Source organism: Leguminivora glycinivorella, chromosome 4 (assembly GCF_023078275.1).
Source record: "Leguminivora glycinivorella isolate SPB_JAAS2020 chromosome 4, LegGlyc_1.1, whole genome shotgun sequence".
In the NCBI taxonomy this organism is placed as follows: domain Eukaryota; kingdom Metazoa; phylum Arthropoda; class Insecta; order Lepidoptera; family Tortricidae; genus Leguminivora; species Leguminivora glycinivorella.
This window is the reverse complement of record NC_062974.1, coordinates 26386554-26407791: the sequence shown is the minus strand read 5'-3', so window position 1 is coordinate 26407791 and position 21238 is coordinate 26386554. Positions and strand designations below refer to the sequence as shown.

Sequence of the window (21238 nt, the reverse complement as noted above, 5' to 3'; positions counted from 1 at the left end):
CAAGAAATGTTAGTTGTCTATACAGTGCACAGACAAATTCATAGGTACCGATAAAAATATAACACGTTAACGCAATTGTATATTTATTAGAGAGTACCATAAATGCAGTTGCTGTAACTAACTTTCTTGTTCTATCAACCATTTAATGAAGTTTACATAAATGAAGAGAATGTAATATATATCAGATGACTTGTATTCTTAACGATACCTATTATTGGCCTAACTAAAGTTTTATAACCTTTACAAGAATTTCTTGTGGAGTTTACATTATTTTGTTTATTTAGACACTCCATTTGTTATAAATACTGAATAATCTAGTAATACACACAATTTGACTGTGTGACCCTTACAATATTTTTATTTTATGATACGTAATGTATATATTACCTTTACAAGAATATATTGTCAAGGTCACATTTCATTTATTAAGCTCTGCAAGAAAATATTATTTATTTGTACGGTCCACGTGTTATGATTACTAAATATTCTAGTAATACACGCTATTTTAATGTGTAGCAATTACAAGATAACTAGTTCACTAAGCTCAACGCATTTAAACAACTAGTTTAGTTATTTATACTATGTGAACAATTGTCCCAGAATTTACTAGATTTTCTCGTTCAGATTACACTATTCAGGTATCATGGACGAGACTTTTTTCTCCGTGTGGTCACAGTTTCTTGATATATTGCATTTATTTACGTTTATACATTTTATTGTTAAGTAAATATATTGTCATAATTTGGAACTATATTTAAAATCGAGGTTCCGCTCTCGACTGTTTCCTCCTTCAAAAATTAATCAATCATAACATTCATAACGAAATTTGTGAATTTGAATAACAATGAAATTATGTGTGTCGGACCGATTAACTTTTTTAGCAAATTGTTACCAACCTACCCCCCTACCCCTACCCTATACCTGCACCCCTGTTTTGGGCCATTAGCAATAAGGCCGTTTTTGGAAATTTTTGATCCGCTCTAGCGTCTTTAAAATCAAAAAATAAAAAAAAAATCAAAACGGTCCGACACAGATAAGAATCATAATAATCTGCGTTGAAAAAATCATTTCTCTATCTTCAAAAACCAGGGGGGAAATAGTCGAGAGCGTTTGTATGGAGAATTGACCCCTTCTGTATCGTCTTAATGTCGATTATTTTTAACGCCATTGTTCAAGAACTTAGTAACCCATGTTTGTTATTCTTTCTGTGGCACTAAAGGGCAAAGGAACGTAACTTGCGAAGCGTAACGTATACTTAATAACGAACATTCCGCACGAGTAACCACGATACCCCTATCAACACCTGTCGTCACTTACGTCGAGTGAACTTCGGTTCTTTAGCTTTTTAAAAAAGGTAAACATTCTTGACATTAATTTTTTAGAGAAAAGTGATATAAGTATATCAAAATGATATATATAGGGTTCTGTGCCAAAATGGCAAAATGCTGTAAGTCTGTTTGTTCAAAAAAATATTTTGGATATGATCGGTTGTCCGGTCAAGTGTTGATGAATAATGAAGTTACTAAAACTGCTCTTCTTATCAAAACGACACAAGAACCGTGGAATAAGGCTATTTTGCTAGTACGTTTTTGTATTCGTATGGTACGGAACCCATCGTTTTGCGTATGTATGCGTTCCAACAAGGCAAAATAATGTAGCATGTATTTAAGCTTAAAATTGCCCATTTTTTTTCAAAGTTGTCCACCCCACTTTTTTTGTAACATGGGTATTTTTTACGCGATTCATACTCATAATCGCGAGGTCTCTCGATCCTGATAGGAGAAAAAAAATGTGCCAAGATTTCCATACATTTTTCAGAACTTCCATTCCGTTACCGCCATACAAAATGTATGAAAAATTGGTAATGGAATGGGAAAAATACTTGGGACACTTTTCTCCTATCAGGATTCAAAGAGCTCGCGATTCTGAGTAGAAATCACATAAAAATTTTAAAATCCAAAAAAGTGAGGGTACAACTTTGAAAAAAAAGGCCCAAATACCTATGTAATTTATGTATTCACTTTTACACGAGAACATAAACCCACATAACAGATACATTATAAAGGTAGTAGATTACATACCTAGGCCAGTAAAGTAAGAAATGTCTCATCACATGTAATTGTCGGCCGAGGTGGAGCCGAGGTCAACAAACACCTAAATATCTGAGGCTATCTTATGTACTAGTTAAAGTGTGTGGAGCCGGAAAGAGCGCAGCGGCCTGAAATTTGACGCTTTCCGGCCGCAGGTTAGAAAAATTGCTTTATAATTGCCCGGGTTACTTCAGATTAAAAATAAATACTTTCGATTTATAGAGGTTAACAATGCTCATAACTATTCCACATTTCAAATCGATAGGATAAGTAGTTCTCACGATACTTAGTAATGTGACAGACAGACAGACAGACGGACAGAGTCGCACCATAAGAGTTCCTTTTGTACCTTTTTGGTACGGAACGCTAAAAACGAAGAATCTTCACCAGAACTGTCTTTGACCTAGATCTTGCCTAATTATACTCCGTCGGTGTCAAGATTGGGAGTGAATAATAATGATGCTTACAGCGCCTCTTTTACATCGTGATATACAATAATGGTGTCAAGGGTGTCAACCTTCATGCTTATTATTAGAATTTCAGTCTACTGTGCATTTTTTTTGATATCACGTCGGCGGCAAACAGGTATATGGCCCGCCTGATGGAAAGCGGTCACCACCTATGGACGCCTACAACTCTAGGGGTGTCACATACGCGTTGCCGACCCATTAGAAACTTGTACACTCCTTTTTTGAAGAACCCCATACTGTAGTTCATCGGGAATACCTCGGCACGCTCATTCCGTTCGTTGGAGGAAATTCCTCTGAAACCGCACGGTGCGCGACCATTTAGGTTGCAAGGTGTGTGGATGAGCGCCCTGTCGATGGCGAGCGGTGCGATGATGAAAAGTGGCCGTCGGCATCATGTCATGTTTAATAATTTGAAAAATGTTTTGATTTTGACCTTTCTACAGTTACAGGTTTAACAGGTTAGATTTTTTTTTTTTGGAAAATTATATGCATCAATACTTGTAATCATGTTGTTCATCGTGAGGAAACCGGACTAATCCCAATAAGGCCTAGTTACCCAGATGGCAGTCGCTTTCGTAAACCTAATCCCAAGATTTGGCGTAGGCACTAGTTTTTACGAAAGCGACTGCCATCTGACCTTCCAAATCGAAGGGTAAACTAGACCTTATTGGAATTAGTCCGGTTTCCCTCACAATGTTTTCCTTCACCGAAAAGCGACTGGCAAATATCAAATGACATTTCGTACATAAATTTCGAAAAACTCATTGGTGACCGCCGACCGCCGCGACCTCCGGAACGAAAGTCGCACGTACTTACCGCTAGGCTACCAGCGCAACCCTGTAAAATATTGTAAGGGACGAAATAAAAACCTTGAATTGGCAGTGCGTGCGAATTGATGAGGAAGAAAACTTTCCGAAGGCTGAGAAAGTTCCTGGATCGCGAATTCAATTTGCTATTCGTGCGAACACGAGTCTGTGTTTTCTTACTGAAATTCTGAATTTAGTAGACTGATAAAACCGCGTTATTCTCTTTGTTTATCTCTTTTAACCCCTGGAACGCCTTTGATTTTTAATGACAAGGCATCCGGGGGGTTAATGTTCTGGGTCTTTAAAGTCATCATGTTTTGTTTGCCCGCATTTTCATTGGTCGTAATTCGATTTTCTGGCATTCGCGTAACTTTTCAAAATTGCCATAATTTTTTTTTAACCCCCGACGCAAAAACGTGACGAACGCAAAAATAAGTTTGACGTGTCTGTCTGTCTGTTTGTGTGCTTGTCTGTCTGCGGCATCGTAGCTCCCGAACGGATGAACCGATTTAGATTTAGTTTGTTTTTGTTTGAAAGCTGAATTAGTCGGGAGTGTTCTTAGCCATGTTTCATGAAAATCGGTCCACTATACGTCGCGGTAGAGGGTTTTTCAAAATTTGAAATTTGTGGTTAGGATATTTAGCTAACCTATGGCTATTTAGCTAAGCTAATGATTAATCAAAGTCTGGCAATCAGTTACGACATTTATGACATTCAATAATTGTGTTACAGGGACTCCGTTCGCGTGGTGTTCTTGTGCAAAAAGCTATCCATTACACGCCTTCAGTAGACCACTATACTTATAAAACGAATTATAAAATACACAAACAAGGCAAAGTAAATTACGATTATAAAACAAAATTGCACGGCATCAAGTAAAACTGAGAAGCTATCAAACAATTGAAATATAAACGTTAATAGCAAAAATGAAAGTGTAAAAACACAATATTCGAGGCAGATATTTTATGAGGCAATTTCAGCATATTTGCCGTTATTTTGATCTCATTTTGCAATCAAAACATCCCGTGCGTGCTAAACGGTCACATCTCAAAAAAAGTTGTTTTGAGATTTATTCAGATTCGGGTAGACAGAATTAATCATTCAAATTACCACATTAATTAGGAAAAAATAAAAAGTCTTTAAGCCTTTTTGGAAGATACTTATGGCCACATAAATGTGGCAGATCTGCCACGTGTCCGCAAAAATTGTCAACTTCTTTCCTGCAATACCTACCTAGCCACAAATCCAAATTGTTGGTCACCACTATTTCTGTAGCTTCCACATAAAAAAACTCAACTTTAACTTTCACTGCATCATATCAAAAGTAAAAAATACATTTTAATCCGCTTACATATTTTTTCTCAATTTTCCATTTCTTCTGTTCTGTCCTCTCTTGTTTTTCAACCATCAACAAGTTATAGACTTTTTACCTTAAAGTTTCACATACAAATTAAACTTGTGTTCTGTCCTGAACACAAATAACCGGTTATAATATGAAATGATTTTTGAATGTTGGCCGTGCCCTCGCATTATATAGGAAAATGTAAGCCATGTCAAAATATTGGGTTGGTAAGAAAGTAATGAGCGATCGATTGAATTCCACATAAAATTTTTGAGAGAGTTCTAGAATCTTCTATGGTCGAAAGTATATAAAGGGCGAGTCGCACAGTTTCTCGTCAGTCATTCACTAGCTGTCGCCGAGCTAATATAAGGAAGAAAATGGACGAATTAAAAGTGCATGTAAGGCATTGCTTACTATATGAATTTCAGTCTGGCCATTCAGCCGCCGAAGCAGTGCGTAATATATGTCAGCGTGTTGCTCCTGAAGTTGTGTCTGAGGCCACGGCGAAACGATGGTTCCAGCGGTTTCGTAGTGGCGACTTTTCATTATCAGATCAACCTAAGTCTGGTCGACCGGTGAAGACTGATGTAGCCAAATTAAAAACCTTATTTGAAGGAGATCCGAGGCTAACGAGTCGTACTCTTGCTACCGAGTTAGGCTGCTCTCATGTCACCATAGAAACACATTTACACGAGTTGGGAAAAAAACTACAAATACAGTGTTTGGATACCGCACGAACTTGATAGAGATCAACTAAACCGCCGTGCCGATATCTGCATACAACTTCTGTCTTTTCGCCGCACATTCAACTGGTTGGACCATCTTATCACTGGAGATGGAAAATGGGTCTTATATATAAATCACACACGCAAACGTCAGTGGCTAGCTCCAAACGAAAAAGGAATAGAGGCACCAAAAACAGAGCCTCACCCGAAAAAAGTTATGCTGTCCGTTTGGTGGGATATTCATGGTATTATTCACTGGGAACTCCTACCAAGTGGAATGACTGTTACCGCATCAGTATACTGTAATCAGCTTGAAAATTTAAACCAAAAAATCTGTCAGAATCGTCCACAGCATGCTAAAGTTTTTTTCTTACACGACAATGCTCGCCCACACATTGCAAAAGTGACTCGGCTAAAGCTATTGGAGCTAGGTTGGAAAGTGATACCTCATCCACCGTACTCTCCAGACTTGTCACCTACTACGGATTACGCATTGTTCAGATCGCTAAGCAATGCCTTGAATGAAAAAAAGTTCGATGATCAAGCCCATCTACGACAGTACATAGCTGAGTTTTTTGAATCTAAACCTAAGAACTTCTTCGCCGATGCTATTCATTCTTTACCAGAACGATGGAGACAAGTAGTAGATAACGAAGGCCGTTATATTTTTGATAAATGATTAAAATAATAAATTAAATAAAAATTACAATATTCGTTATGATTCGCTCATTACTTTCTTACCAACCCAATAAAATTATCCTATAGACACACATCCTATATACATAAATGAAATGTCATCATGTAACACTCGATTGAAGCAATATATTTTGATGAAAAAAACCAAGCCCAATTATAACACAACCCATTTCGCCATTTTATTGACACACAAACATGTGTCAAAACATTTTTTTTTTCATATAAATAAACTCGAAAAAATGTTTTTTTGAGATATAGATGTTTAGCGGCCACGGGAACAAAGTCTGCTCGCGGCAGTTATGTTATGAATCGACGGGAACGGTCCCGAAAGCTGACTAAATGCATAGATTAATTAAATAAATGTTATTTTCGTAAAAACTTGTGAAAATGTCATGTGTAGGAGATGAAAGCTGAAAGCTACGTGTTTTGTAGACAGGTTATTTGCGTCTACCTAATTACTTACCTACATTTGTAATTATTAGATCACAAAAAGCTGTTAGGTTATACACCGTGTTTTTTTTCTTTTCCGTTAAATTCGACACGTAGCTATAGGTTCATTATCTTACATTACACTTTTAGTTAAATTCGCAAAACAATCTTTTTCATCATTTTCATATATAATAAATGAATTTATTAGTGTGAGAGACCCCTAAGAATAACATTCAAGTGATTGACGGCACATGTCAAAACAAAAAACATTAGGAATTTGTAAAGGTTGTCATACACGTGTTCAGTAATTATCTTTATTTTTTTAATAACTCGATAACCGTAAGAGTTAAACGCTAGTTTTTTATAGAAATTAATTGTATTTGATCTAAAGAACCTTCCCTTAAAGTTAATGGAATTCAATAAAAACATGTTGTATACATATATAAACAGTGACGGGCGATAAATTATACCAGACATAGAATTTATCAGTGTTATCATTAATTAAGAGGTGTTTTAAGGAACTCTTAATTTTCACCCCATAATAAATTTGAAATGTTTGTAGCAGTTAATATTTAATTCCAGTTATCGATACTAAAAGTGGTTCAAACCATTTCAAGACAAGTTCCTTTCTTTCCCCGAAATCCTATATTAAAATATTAGTCGTATACACGGTGTAACAAAGAAACCCGAAAGATTTTAACCACCCATTTGTCCTTTTCTGGCAAAAGTTTCATACAACATAATTTGTACAATAATAATAAAATCACATACAATTGTAAAAAACAATACTACATATATAAAAAGTAGTATACCTAAAGGAACCCGTTCTGTGCCATGCCATCACGCTAGCAGCGTTGCCTCGCTGTATGGCGATGGAGATATACCTAATATATTTAGGGCTCTCGCAGTTAGGCACATATATATTCTACGTAGCTTCCATCGCCAGCCTGTCTAAACACTTGCGCTATCGGAGCAATAACTCGTATTATCAGTAATATAGGTTTATATCCATTATTGTCCTGTTGTTGATTGCAATGCAGTAAACGTCTTGTTGATTGATGATGCTTTGTTTCATTCAATAATGAGTATAAATAATCAAATATAGGTACAAGGTGAGGCAAAATAACCTACTTAGATTTAACAGGGGCGGCTCACTCCGCGATCCTTTCACCGCGCTACAAGTACATGCCGGCGGCCGCGAGTTCGCGGACCATTCACTGGCGACGACCTTGGCGCGGCGCAATAGAATTCAATGTCGTCTGCACGCGTGCGGTCCGTTTGTTAATGTAGGTAAAAATTTAGAATGGCGGCGTTTTGTGAACATCAAAGGAGTGAGCCTTCTGTACTTGTATTATTATATATTCTGTGGATTTAATTCCATTTTTTTAAAAAACCTACCTACCTAATAATCGATGAGTTTCAACGGTTGCATTTTTAGATGTGAGGAGTTACATTTTACACTTTTCATGCATTTTAATTATGTAAAATGAAATAATGAAATTTATTATTATTGATCAATTTATTGTACTAGATTTAGAAAAAACATTGTATATTTTTTATTTTTAACCTAGATTAGTTAAGATAAGCTTGTTGTATGCCCTCACAGGGCGTCATGAACTGACCTACCAACTGCATTACACCTGCATTTTAATGTATGTACATGACTTTACAATTAATAAATGAAATGAAATGAAATGAAATGAAATGAAATAAGTAAGCCCTATCCAAAATCTCAGAAATAAAATCACGCAATCATTCCACCTCACCCAAATTCTCACCGGCCATGGCTATCACAAAACTTACCTCCACCGCTTCAAAATCACCCCCGATGACCTATGCCCATGCGACCAAACCACCCCACAATCCATAGAACATCTCCTCAGATATTGTCCCAAATTTATGAACCCTCGTCTCGACCACGAAATCATCTGTCAAAGCATCAAAATAGACCCTATAACCTTTTGGAAATCACTACAAAAAACTCTACTTTAGAATCATTCTGTAAATTTATCACTTATATAGTTAACAAACTCAAAAAAATCAACGGTACATAACTCATTATCATTCATTTATTCATCATTTTCATTATTAAATTACTTCACAAACTTCATAATTACACACAGATTTATTATGCATACGAATAAAAAAAAAGAACTGATTAATTGAATTCAGCCGCCCGTATCATTCGCGGGGACTGAAATCAGAAGTTACAGCTAGACTTACGCCGTGGCTTGCGTGGGCGAAGGTCGCGCGATGGTCGCGCGACGGCGATGCGACGCATACGAAATCAAACCTTATCGATATGGATGTATGAGACGCGACGGCGACGGTCGCGCGACGGTCGCGCGACCGTCGCCCACGCAAGACACGGCGTTATTAAAAAGTAAGCCCTGCCCTAAACACGCAGGAATTTTCTGAAGTCGAATAGCACCTTTTTTCGCCTCAAGATCCTTAGGTAGAAGCTTTAAAAATGGTAATGTCTAAGTAACAAACTGCTGACACCGATTGTGCCCTGTTGACCCACTTATATTTTAATCCAGGCGATGTGGATTAATGGTATCAACGGAGATAGCTGCCCTAGAAACCTAATGCCCTTTGACTCACTGAAAAAGGGACTGTTTGCTTAAAGATGTCACACTTAAATAATTCGTATTTTTATTTAAATCATATCTATCACCACCACAGAGCAAAGAGATACAACTCAATTAAAACAAGTGACAAATAATAATATCTAATGGACGCATTAATGAGAAAACTTTTTGGATTTGACATACCTACATATATGAATGTGAGTGTGTTTAGTAAAACGTCCCGATTAGTCAGTTACCATAAAGACGAGATTGTATCTTTATATTAATAAACTGAAAAAACCGGCCAAGAGCGTGTCGGGCCACGCTCAGTGTAGGGTTCCGTAGTTTTCCGTATTTTTCTCAAAAACTACTGAACCTATCAAGTTCAAAACAATTTTCCTAGAAAGTCTTTATAAAGTTCTACTTTTGTAATTTTTTTCATATTTTTTAAACATATGGTTCAAAAGTTAGAGGGGGGGGACGCACTTTTTTTTCCTTTAGGAGCGATTATTTCCGAAAATATTAGTATTATCATAAAACTATCTTAGTAAACCCTTATTCATTTTTAAATACCTATCCAACAATATATCACACGTTAGGGTTGGAATGAAAAAAAAAATCAGCCCCCACTTTACATGTAGGCGGGCTACCCTAATAAAACATTTTTTTCCATTTTTTATTTTTGCACTTTGTTGGCGTGATTGATATACATATTGGTACCAAATTTCAGCTTTCTAGTGCTTACAGTTACTGAGATTATCCGCGGACGGACGGACGGACGGACGGACGGACGGACGGACGGACGGACAGACAGACATGGCGAAACTATAAGGGTTCCTAGTTGACTACGGAACCCTAAAAACGGCTTTATACTCGTAGCAATTGACAAAGTGGGACGTTTTACCAAACGCACTCACAAATGGGTCGGACTCTCTGATAAGATATTGCATAGATAATCCATACTAATATTATAAATGGGAAAGTGTGTGTGTCTGTTTGTTTGTCCGTTTTTCACGGCGAAACCAAATAAACGGAGCGACGAATTGACGTGATTTTGTTGAAGGGATGGAGAGTGACATAGGCTACTTTTTGTCTCTTTCTAACGTAAGCAAAGCTGCGGGTAAAAGCTAGTATTACATATGGCACTGGCAGTGCCTAAGTGAAACATAATATATGAAAATTGCGAAGCTAAATATGATTTTTTTTAACTATCCCGCAATAAAGAAAATGAATAAAAAAATATGTCGCATTGCTTTCAAATTTCTATATATAGTACCTTAAAGACTTTGGACCACAATTAGTCTTATTAGCAACAATTTCGTTGCTAAAACTACACCGTTTCGTGTTCAAAATCTTAGTATTATTATTATAGGACATTCTTACACAGCTTGACTGAGCCCCACGGTAAGCTCAAGAAGGCTTGTATTGTGGGTACTCGGACAACGATATATATAATATACAAATACTTATACATAGAAAACGTCCATGACTCAGGAACAAATATCTGTGCTCATCACACAAATAAATGCCCTTACCGGGATTCGAACCCAGGACCGCGGCTCAGCAGGCAGGGTCACGAGCCAGACCAGACGTCAAAAGGTTAGTAGGATCTTTTATAATTATGTGTCACATATACTTATGTTGACAATTTTACGTTACACTTCCAGTTGTACAGTGTTATGTCACGGTTTTATTGATATTTGTAATTATATGTCGACTAACCACAAGGTAAATATGAATAAGCGTCACGTGCATTACGGTATTTATGATATACTTCGATTTACTCTCTATTTGATTATGATTAAATCATCTACACAATATCATCATCAGCATCCTCCTGGCGTTATCCCGGCATTTGCCACGGGTTTACTGACGATTCGCCGAAAAACGTTTCCCAAAGTTTCACATCCCAAACTATTATTCCCAAACTATCATTTCCCAAATAAACGTTTGGCAAAACAACTTATCGCAAATTGACATTTAGCAAAACTTTTTTTGGCAAGTATTACTTGGTCAAATTTCATTTTACCAAATATTATTTAGTCAAAGGTATTGTTAGGCAAAATTTCCATTTCTCAATATATTGTAATTAAATGGCGCACTAGAAATTTGTTTGTTGATTTTATACTTTGTGCCCAAGATTTGTGTGAAATCAATGTGTATGTCGTACTTTTTTCCTCCTGCTGCAAATGACAAGGATGGCATTTTCACTTGCATATCCGGATACATTTTATTAAAAAGAATTACTTTTAAAAGTCATTTCCGGTTTGCTCACTGTCAACCTAACACGCTCCTCCTCGCTTCGCTCGTCGTCGCACCTAAACTGACTCTGTCACACACGAGTTTTCTGTCACAATAGTAATAAAATTATTACATTACATTTATGTCTTTTAATATTTATTGTCAAAAGTTGTTTTGCATGGTGTAATTTGTAGAAACATTTTTTGACAAAAAAATAGTTGACAAAATAATTTTGTCCAGTAATAAAACTAATAAATTTGACAAAAATAAAGTTGAGCAAACTTTTCTTGTCCAAGTGAAGTACTAGGGAATAAAACTGAAATTATCATTTGACAGATTTTAAGTTATACTTATTTGGCAAAAAAATCTTCGGTAAATTAAATGGATCCCGTAGAAATGAAAATGCAAATGCCTAAATATTTTCGAAATTTGCGATGTGAAATTTTTACCAAACATGTTTTTGGGATATAAGTTTTGCCATTAAAAACATTTGCGAAATAAAGTTTTGTCTAAATAAAATTTGACTAAGTAAAATTGTACCAAATGATAATTTGACCAAACAAATTCATTGCGAAACATACCTTTGCCAAACAATACTTTGGGAAATGAAACTATTGCGATATGATTATTGGGAAATGAAATTTGACGAAACGTTTTTTGGCGAAACGGCAGGACACCTTTGCCACGGCTCATGGGAGCCTGTTTTAGGAAAGCGACTGCCATCTGACCTTCAAACCGGAAGGGTAACTAGGCCTTATTGGGATTAGTCCGGTTTCCTTACGATGTTTTCCTTCAGCGAAAAGCGACTGGCAAATATCAAATGACATTTCGCACATAAGTTCCGAAAAACTCATTGGTGCGAGCCGGGGTTTGAACCCGCGACCTCCGGATTGAAAGTCGCACGCTCTTACCGCTAGGCCACCAGCGCTTATTTATCATCTACACAATATGTATATGTGAAATATTAAATACAACAGATGTATCAGAAACACATGACGATTTGTGTATCTTCGTCATCCGGTCGACATCTGTTATAAAATTGATCTTTGTGGAAAATTCCTGTTTCGCTACTACATACATAATAATACAATGATATAGCATAACTATTGTATAAAGTATGTCTGTATCTGTTAGCTTTTTACACTTCGATAACCATATTCTTATAAATAAAAAAATATTTTTTAAACAAACAAAAATATATTTCTATCACCTGAACTTGTTACTTATACACCGTGTTTTTTTTTGTTTTCCGTTAAATTCGACACGTAGCTAGGTTCATTATTATTTTAGGTTCATTAAAAGATTTTTTTAACGATAAACATGATTAGATAATTAGAAGTATGAAGTGCATGTTAATTTTAAGCATGTATATTGCTGTGCCCTTGCAGGGTGTCACATGTAAACCCACCTTTTGTAAGTTCCACCTAATATTATGTAATGTGATATGCAATAAAAATTTGATATTTGATATTATCTGGAACCAGCCTGTATATCACTTTTAGTTAAAAAACTTGTTTCATCATTTTCATACATAATAAATAAATTTATTAGTGTGAGAGACCCTTAAGAATAACATTCAAGTTAGTGTCAAGTGATTGACGGCACATGTCAAAATAAATAACATTAGGAATTGGTAAAGGTTGTCACACACGTGTTCAGTAATTATTTATATTGCTATCATGATAGTTGCTTTTTAACTACACTGAGACTTTAGCACGTGCTGTGGAAACGGGAGCTAACCGCGGCGAATAATAGAAACAATGGCCTTTGTTTAGCAGATTAGGGCAAAACCGAAAAGTGCATCTCAGAAAATTCATACTATAATTAATACGAATTAAGTATTAAAAAAAACAGTTTTTGCAAATATTGTTTATGAATAATTTTCTGAATTAGTATTGCCAGATTATTTTGAAATAATTTATACAAATCGTCGGTGGCAAACAAGCATACGGCCCGCCTGATGTAAAGCGCGTAACACTAATCCCGTGATATGCTTTTGACATTTTAACACATATCAAGCTAAGAATATGGGCCAAATTGTCAAAACTGAGGTTCAAAAGTTTCAAGCCTGTGTCAAGAGATGGCAGTCTATGCACTGTAATTACACATTTTACTTCGACAGTAATTCTCTGTAATACTCGATCCTCTTTGGCTTTAAGTAAGCGATAGGGTAACTCGTGGATGTCACATTTACATCTCAGGCACGCAAAGTGCGTTGTCAGTCAAAAATGAATAAATAATAACTAAGACAACACTCTTATCTTATCAAATATGCAAACGTTGTACGCACCTAAGAGCTCTTAGAAATCTACATTATTTTTATCATGAATGACGTTAAATATTTGATTACCTATACACGGTGTCATATGAGGAAACCGAATAATTTCAACAGCGTATTCCTGATTACATTTTAAGACTAAAATGTCAAATATACTTTGCAGAATTTAGTCTATATAGTTTCAGAGTTAAAAAATTAAAAATGAATGAATAATCTTACACGAATTAATCTAGCTAGTTTAAAAATAAGGCTTTTTGGCTGTGCATAGTGCACACTCGTATTAGACAGCGGTACAGGGTACAGTCAGCGGCATAAGTAAGTGATGATTTTTGTACCTTGTCGCTGTAAATCGTTTAACAATTTGGTATGACATTTCAGACACGACGTAAGAGTGACAAGGTACAGAAATTATCACTTATTCATGCCGGTGACTGAACTTAATAAATAGATATAACCCCAAGGTAATAATTTGAAAATAAACATAAAGTGCAAGTTTTTTCCCGCGGCTTCGCTCGCGTTAGAAAGAAAGCACTCTCCATCCTTTCAACTATCTCCAGTTAAAAAATCACGTCAATTCGTCGCTCTGTTTTGCCGTGAAAGACGGACAAACAAACAGACACACACTTTCCCATTTATAATATTAAGTATGGATAATTTTCTTGAGAGGTGTATACATTTTGGATGACAGAATCGCTTAGCCAGTTTTGTAAACAGATATTATCACCAAATGACATAACAATAGGCATAATATTTACACAATTAAACAAACATTCTACGTCATATTCTGCAGAATTATTTAATCGTAATTAATGATACAGTCTGCGTAACGAATTGTTTTCTGTCGTGTTAAGATAAACTGACGTAGGTACCTAACCTATCTCCAAATGCTCCAAATTGTAATAGTATACCTAACTAACCTAGTTTTTCAGTAAAATACATACATAATCTGTTTTTATCAGAGAAAATAGAATAACTGAATTCCGTTAACTTTAAGGGAAGGTTCTTTAGATCAAATACAATTAATTTCTCTAAGAAACTAGCGTCTTAACCCTTACGGTTATCGAGTTATTAGAAAAATAAAGATAATTACTGCAGAACACGTGTGCGACAACCTTTATAAATTCCTAACGTTATTATTTGTTTTGACATGTGCCGTCTATCACTTGACACTAACTTGAATATTATTCTTAAGGGTCTCTCACACTAATAAATTCATTTATTATGTATGAAAATGATGATTTTTTTTACGAATTTAACTAAAAGTGATATACAGGATCCTGGTAATGAACCTAGCTACGTGTCGAATTTAACCGAAAACAAAAAAACACGGTGTAGGTATACAATCATGCCAAAGCGATAAGAAAAGCACATGAAATTACTCAAGTTTCAGTGCCACTCTTGGCAAATAAGGGGTTGAAAGAGAACGAAATAGTGACATTGCAGTGACAGGTTGCCAGCCTCACGCCTACGCTCGACTTCTACGAGACCCACGGGAAGAAAGGGGGTGATGACATTCTTAACCTGCTTTATTAGGGTTCCGTAGTCAACTAGGAACCCTTATAGTTTCGCCATGTCTGTTTGTCCGTCCGTCCGTCCGCGGATAATCTCAGTGACCATAAGGACTAGAAAGCTGAAATTTGGTACCAATATGTATATCAATCACGCGGACAAAGTGCAAAAATAAGAAGCGGAAAAAAATGTTTTATTAGGGTACCCTTCCACCCTACACGTAAAGTGGGGAGTGATTTTGAATTGTTGATATATTGTTGGATAGGTATTTAAAAATGAAAAGGGGTTTACTAAAATCATTTTTGATAATGCTCATTCGGAAATAATCGCTCCTAAAAATGTGTCCCCCCCTCCCTCTAACTTTTGGACCATAAGTTTAAAAAATATTACAAAAATCACAAAAGTAAAACTTTATAAAGACTTTCTAGGAAAATTATTTTGAACTTGATAGGTTAAGTTTTTGAAAAAAATACGAGAAACTACGGAAGTCTACACTGAGCGTGGCTCGACACGCTCTTGGCCTTTTTAGGGTTCCGTAGTCAACTAGGAACCCTTATAGTTTCGCCATGTCTGTCTGTCCGTCCGTCCGTCCGTCCGTCCGTCCGTCCGTCCGTCCGTCCGTCCGTCCGTCCGTCCGCGGATAATCTCAGTAACCGTTAGCACTAGAAAGCTGAAATTTGGTACCAATATGTATATCAATCACGCCAACAAAGTGCAAAAATAAAAAATGGAAAAAAATGTTTTATTAGGGTACCCCCCTACATGTAAAGTGGGGGCTGATATTTTTTTTCATTCCAACCCCAACATATGATATATTGTTGGATAGGTATTAAAAAATGAATGAGAGTTTACTAAGATCGTTTTTTGATAATATTAATATTTTCGGAAATAATCGCTCCTAAAGGAAAAAAAAGTGCGTCCCCCCCCCTCTAACTTTTGAACCATAAGTTTAAAAAATATGAAAAAAATCACAAATGTAGAACTTTATAAATACTTTCTAGGAAAATTGTTTTGAACTTGATAGGTTCAGTAGTTTTTGAGAAAAATACGGAAAACTACGGAACCGTACATTGAGCGTGGCCCGACACGCTCTTGGCCGGTTTTTTTTTTCAGTAAAATAATCAAAATATGTTAAGTATGGTGTATATTTATATTTATTGAATCTTGTTAGCCCAATAAAAGTATATGTTAGTATTTCACCGGGATGTTATAAATGTTATATGACAGGGACATCGCGCCATCGCGTTCTCACACCGTGTTATATAACATACATAACAGCGAGTGTGAGACCACCATTATCGAGACGGGTTAGTAGTAGTAAACTTTTTAATTTTAATAACTCCCGCGGGTCTCAGACATATTAAAATATGATACACGGATCGCTTGGCACGGTGACCGTGAACTGACCGGCCTTTTGTAAACTCTTGATGAGGACCCTCGTATTGGCTTGTAGTATGTCGAGCGAAATATGACCTAAATGAAGTGTATGTCGGCCCTAGGGAAAACGCTGGCAGCCCAGCAGTAAGTGCGTGCGACTTTCGTTCCGGAGGTCGCGGGTTCGAACCCCGGCTCGCACCAATGAGTTTTTCGGAACTTATGTACGAAATGGCTTTTCGGTTGAGGAAAACATCGTGAGGAAACCGGACTAATTCCAATAAGGTCTAGTTTACCCTTCGGGTTGAAAGGCCAGATGGCAGTCGCTTTCGTAAAAACTAGTGCCTACGCCACATCTTGGGATTAGTTGTCAGAGCGGACCCCAGGGCGCCGGGGTAACGCAAGGAGGAGGATGATGAACTGTATGTAGGCCCGTTATAAGTCTTCATTAAAACGTACATACGGAACATAATTATTTTCATAGATCGGATTCGGATTTGGGCCGGACCGGATCGAAACCGCCTTTAAAAACCTTGAAACTATCTTCCTTGCAGTATCGCGTCAAGCTAAACTGGCGCCACCTATGCAAACCTTTGACAATAGCCAACCCTAGTGCCCCCAACACAGCACACACTTACCTTTTCCTTACAAAACATTCTAAATACGTCGTTTGCGTGGGTGTGTGTGTGTGTGTGTGTGTGTGTGTGTGTGTGTGTGTGTGTGTGTGTGTGTGTGTGTGTGTGTGTGTGTGTGTGTACATACAGACGTCCCTCCATTTCTGGGGTTTACATTATCTTACACACACAATAATTAAATCTTATCTCTTATGCTAATATTGTCAGCGTACTACACAATAGGTTTTACATTTAAATAGTTCGGAGATAAAATTCTACGGTGGCATTTGAAGATATTGTTACCTAGTTTGACTTTAAAATGAATTGAGAAACTTAGTCCTGCGGACCGATTTTTGAGTCTCACGCGTTCGAATTCAGAAAATTGTCACTGAAAATAATAAGCAAGTCACCGTTTTCAACCGGTATTTTAGTGACCTGTGTGGTGACGGGTTAAGAATTTCACCACCCCCTTACTTCCCGTGGGTGTCGTAGAAGGCGACTATGGCATATGGGTTAAATTGTGACGTAGGCGAGAGGCTGGCAACCTGTCACTGCAATGTCACAGTTTCGTTTTCTTTCAACCCCTTATTTGCCAAGAGTGGCACTGAAGCTTTAGTATTTTCATGTGTTCTGTCTACCCCTTTATGGGATACAGGCGTGATTGTATGTATGTATGTACTTTAGTGACAAAATCCCGTATGCGAGATTCAAAAATAGCTGATCCTGATTTAGACGGCGTACGAACTCCCATGCGATTTCAGTGTTACATTGCGGCATAGAGGAATAGGTAAGGCATACATCAGTAAATGCAAGTTATTTGTATTAGGCATAGTTATAGTGTCATTTAGCGATAATCACGCGCCAATCACGCATTAAATATCGTGAGTTATCAGTACCACTACTCGGTACTAGTACTAGGCGTCAACAGTATCTCGTCTGCCAAAAATTTAATATTAGAACAGTTTACAACTTATATTACAAGGAGAAGGATTTATTGTATTAAATTACTAATAAATAACATTATTAGTTAATATTAACTACATTCGATTAAAATTAACTAGGTAACGTTGTGACAGTAGGAGAAGGAATTGAAAACAGAATACTGATTAATTGTAATGTTAGCTAAAAATTGGTGAGCATTAGACTCTTCGTTCGTCGCGACATCTATTGACAAGTAGCAGTACTGATAATTTAAGCTAGTTGACGCGTGATTGTCGCTAGATGTCACTATAACTATGTCTATACATATAACTCGCATTTACTGATGTATGGAGTTACAACTCTTCCCTTACTTAAACCTCTATGATTGCGGGCTGTTGAGGTTACATACAATTTTGCACAGCCATCAAATACCACAATGTAATAAAACTCGCATGCGCGTTCTCGTACCGTCTAAATCGGCCCTAAGACGATACGGAAGGGGTCAATTCTCCATACAAACGCTCTCGACTATTTCCTCCCTGGTTTTTGAAGATAGAGCAATGATTTTTTCAACACAGATTGTTATTATTTTTATCTGTGTCGGACCGTTTTGATTTTTTTGATATTCTGCTTTTTAAAGACTCTAGAGCCAATCAAAAATTTCCAAAAACAGCTTTTTTCATTGTTGCGCAAAAAAAGGTGTGATACTCAAGATTGGTAACAATTAACCAAAAAAACTAAACGGTCCGACATAGATTATTTCATTTTCATTCAGATTCTCAAATTTCGTTCCGATTGATTAAATTTTGAAAGAGGAAAGAGTCGAGAGCGGAACCTCGATTTTAAAGATTTTTTTGAAATATCTTTTGACTGAGTTGTTCTTAATGGACAATTTTTTTTCGATAAATCTAGTTGTTAACACTTGTATATTTAACTAAAATTCTCAAGTTGAAAGGAGGGCTCCTTTCCATTTTAGCATTTTCGCTACCGTATCCTCGGTGGCGTGGCGTGATCTCAGTTCGCATCTCTCTGAGCGCTCAGTGTAGCCAAGCGTGTATCGTGTATGGAATTTTGGGTATTGTTTTTGTTACATAAACATTTAACATGTATCTTACAAAGTTAATTTAAAATTACCCTGCTCATTTTCATTAGCAAAATTTCATATTTTATTCTTGTAATAATATTTTGTTCCCATTTAATTAATAGCTAAAGTTTTTTAATAAGGATTCATAATAATACCTGCCGGCCTTGCTGAAATAACAATCGTTGACGCTAGACGCCGATCGAAACGCAGTCTGGCTCTGTCGCACCAATACGGAAGAGCGACAGAGATAGCTAGCTACGATAACCATATTATCGTATGCGTTTGTACATTTGGCTACGTACTATAATGTTATTGAAACCAAATGTATGAAGTCTTTCATCACCCATATTGTTTCTGATCTCGTTCTCAAAACTTACTTATTATGGTGAGTATGATGACCTATATGTTCGTCATAAAATAAGTATCACAAGTTCCCACGATTTTTCCCTTAACAACGCTTGGCTGCCTCGCTAAGGTCAACTGTGACACACACCTGCCGGCGGTGGTATATGCACCCTCGTAAAGCGCAGAGGCGTGACCAAATATGCCTATTTATCAACTCGTTACGGAGTCTATAAGCCTTTAAAAGCGGTTTTGCACTCGTCCGATCCGAATTCGATCCGTAGATTATGGTCCATACGTCCGTAGTAGCCATAGAATTATTTCTATAGTAATTTACGCACTTGATTCGATCTCCGACATTTGATCTTTGCCAGTCGCTTTTCGGTGAAGGAAAACATAGTGAGGAAACCGGACTGATTCCAATAAGGTCTAGTTTACCCTTCGCGTTGGAAGGTCAGATGGCAGTCGCTTTCGTAAAAACTAGTGACTACGCCAAATCTTGGGATTAGTTGTCAAAGCGGACCCCAGGCCTACGACTTCCATGAGCCGTGGCAAGTGCCAGGGAATAACGCAAGGAGAATGATGATGATTCGATCTCCGACATTCGTCAGATCTATTTGAACTGAATTAAATTACCATAGCATTAGTTCTTCGGCTACTACGGACCATATTTTTACGTACGAAACCGCTATTAAAGGAAAGGGAAGAGAGAGAGCTCCTTAAAAAAGATAAAAGAACTTTTAGGAAATTACAATTATTCTTAGTTTGTTTTGAGAAGAAACAGGTTGTATTGAAATCTAATTTTGCTAGCCTCTTTTTCGTTTCCGAATAAATACGTTATCTTATCTCTTAGTGTTTACTCGAAGAAATAATACGTAATTGTTAAAATCCGGTACACAGACGTACGTAATACATTGATAGTAAGTTCGTGGAGTACTAAAAATATTTATATCCATTAATTAATGCAAACTGTTATTAGGTAATTAACACCAACAAATTAAGGCACTATACACTTTATCAGTAGATCAATAAGGTCTAATTTTGTATCATCCTTCATAAGTTGCATTCAATATTTCTCGATAATCTATATTTAAAATAACAGCTTAAATCGATTACGTTTTTAATCGTTTTGTTTAATAACCCGATTTGTATGAAATAATATAATCTGAAGAATTTCAATAACTGTTTTCAATAATTGTAATGGAATGTCAATAACTGTGTTTTACTTCAAGAAATAAGCGATAGCTATTAACTAGAAATTAAGTTGTATGTACCCAATAGAAAAGGGTTCACGCGTCAAAAAGATATAAAATAAATAAATCAATAAATATTGGGGAAACCTTACACTTCTACTTAGCCCCAAACTAGCAAAGCTTGTACAATGGGTGCTAAGCGACGATATATATACTTAAATATAAATACATACTTATATACATAGAAAACATCCATGACTCGGGAACAAGGGGATGCCAGGTACTACTGTGGCTTCGAGCTTCGCTCGCGGAGAGACGGACAAACAGACACACACACTTTCCTATTTATATATTGGTACGGGTTAGAGTATATTTGACAAAATATTTTGCCAGACATACATTATACAGGATGTAACATTAATGCTGGTGATCCATTTAAGAGCATAACCGGTATCGAATAGCGGTTACGAATACCACTTCCTTTTTTTAAAATAAACACCATGAAAATTAAAGATACTATAGAAGGTAATGTATAAGCCGTAGGATTTATCTTC

General features: G+C 36.6%; 1 protein-coding gene across 2 annotated transcripts in view; it reads right to left on the bottom strand.

Annotated features, from left to right (window-relative positions):
* LOC125225662 overlaps window positions 1-21238 on the bottom strand; it is a 61364-nt gene that overhangs the window by 39409 nt on the left and 717 nt on the right. The gene's annotated exons all lie outside the window — the stretch shown is intronic.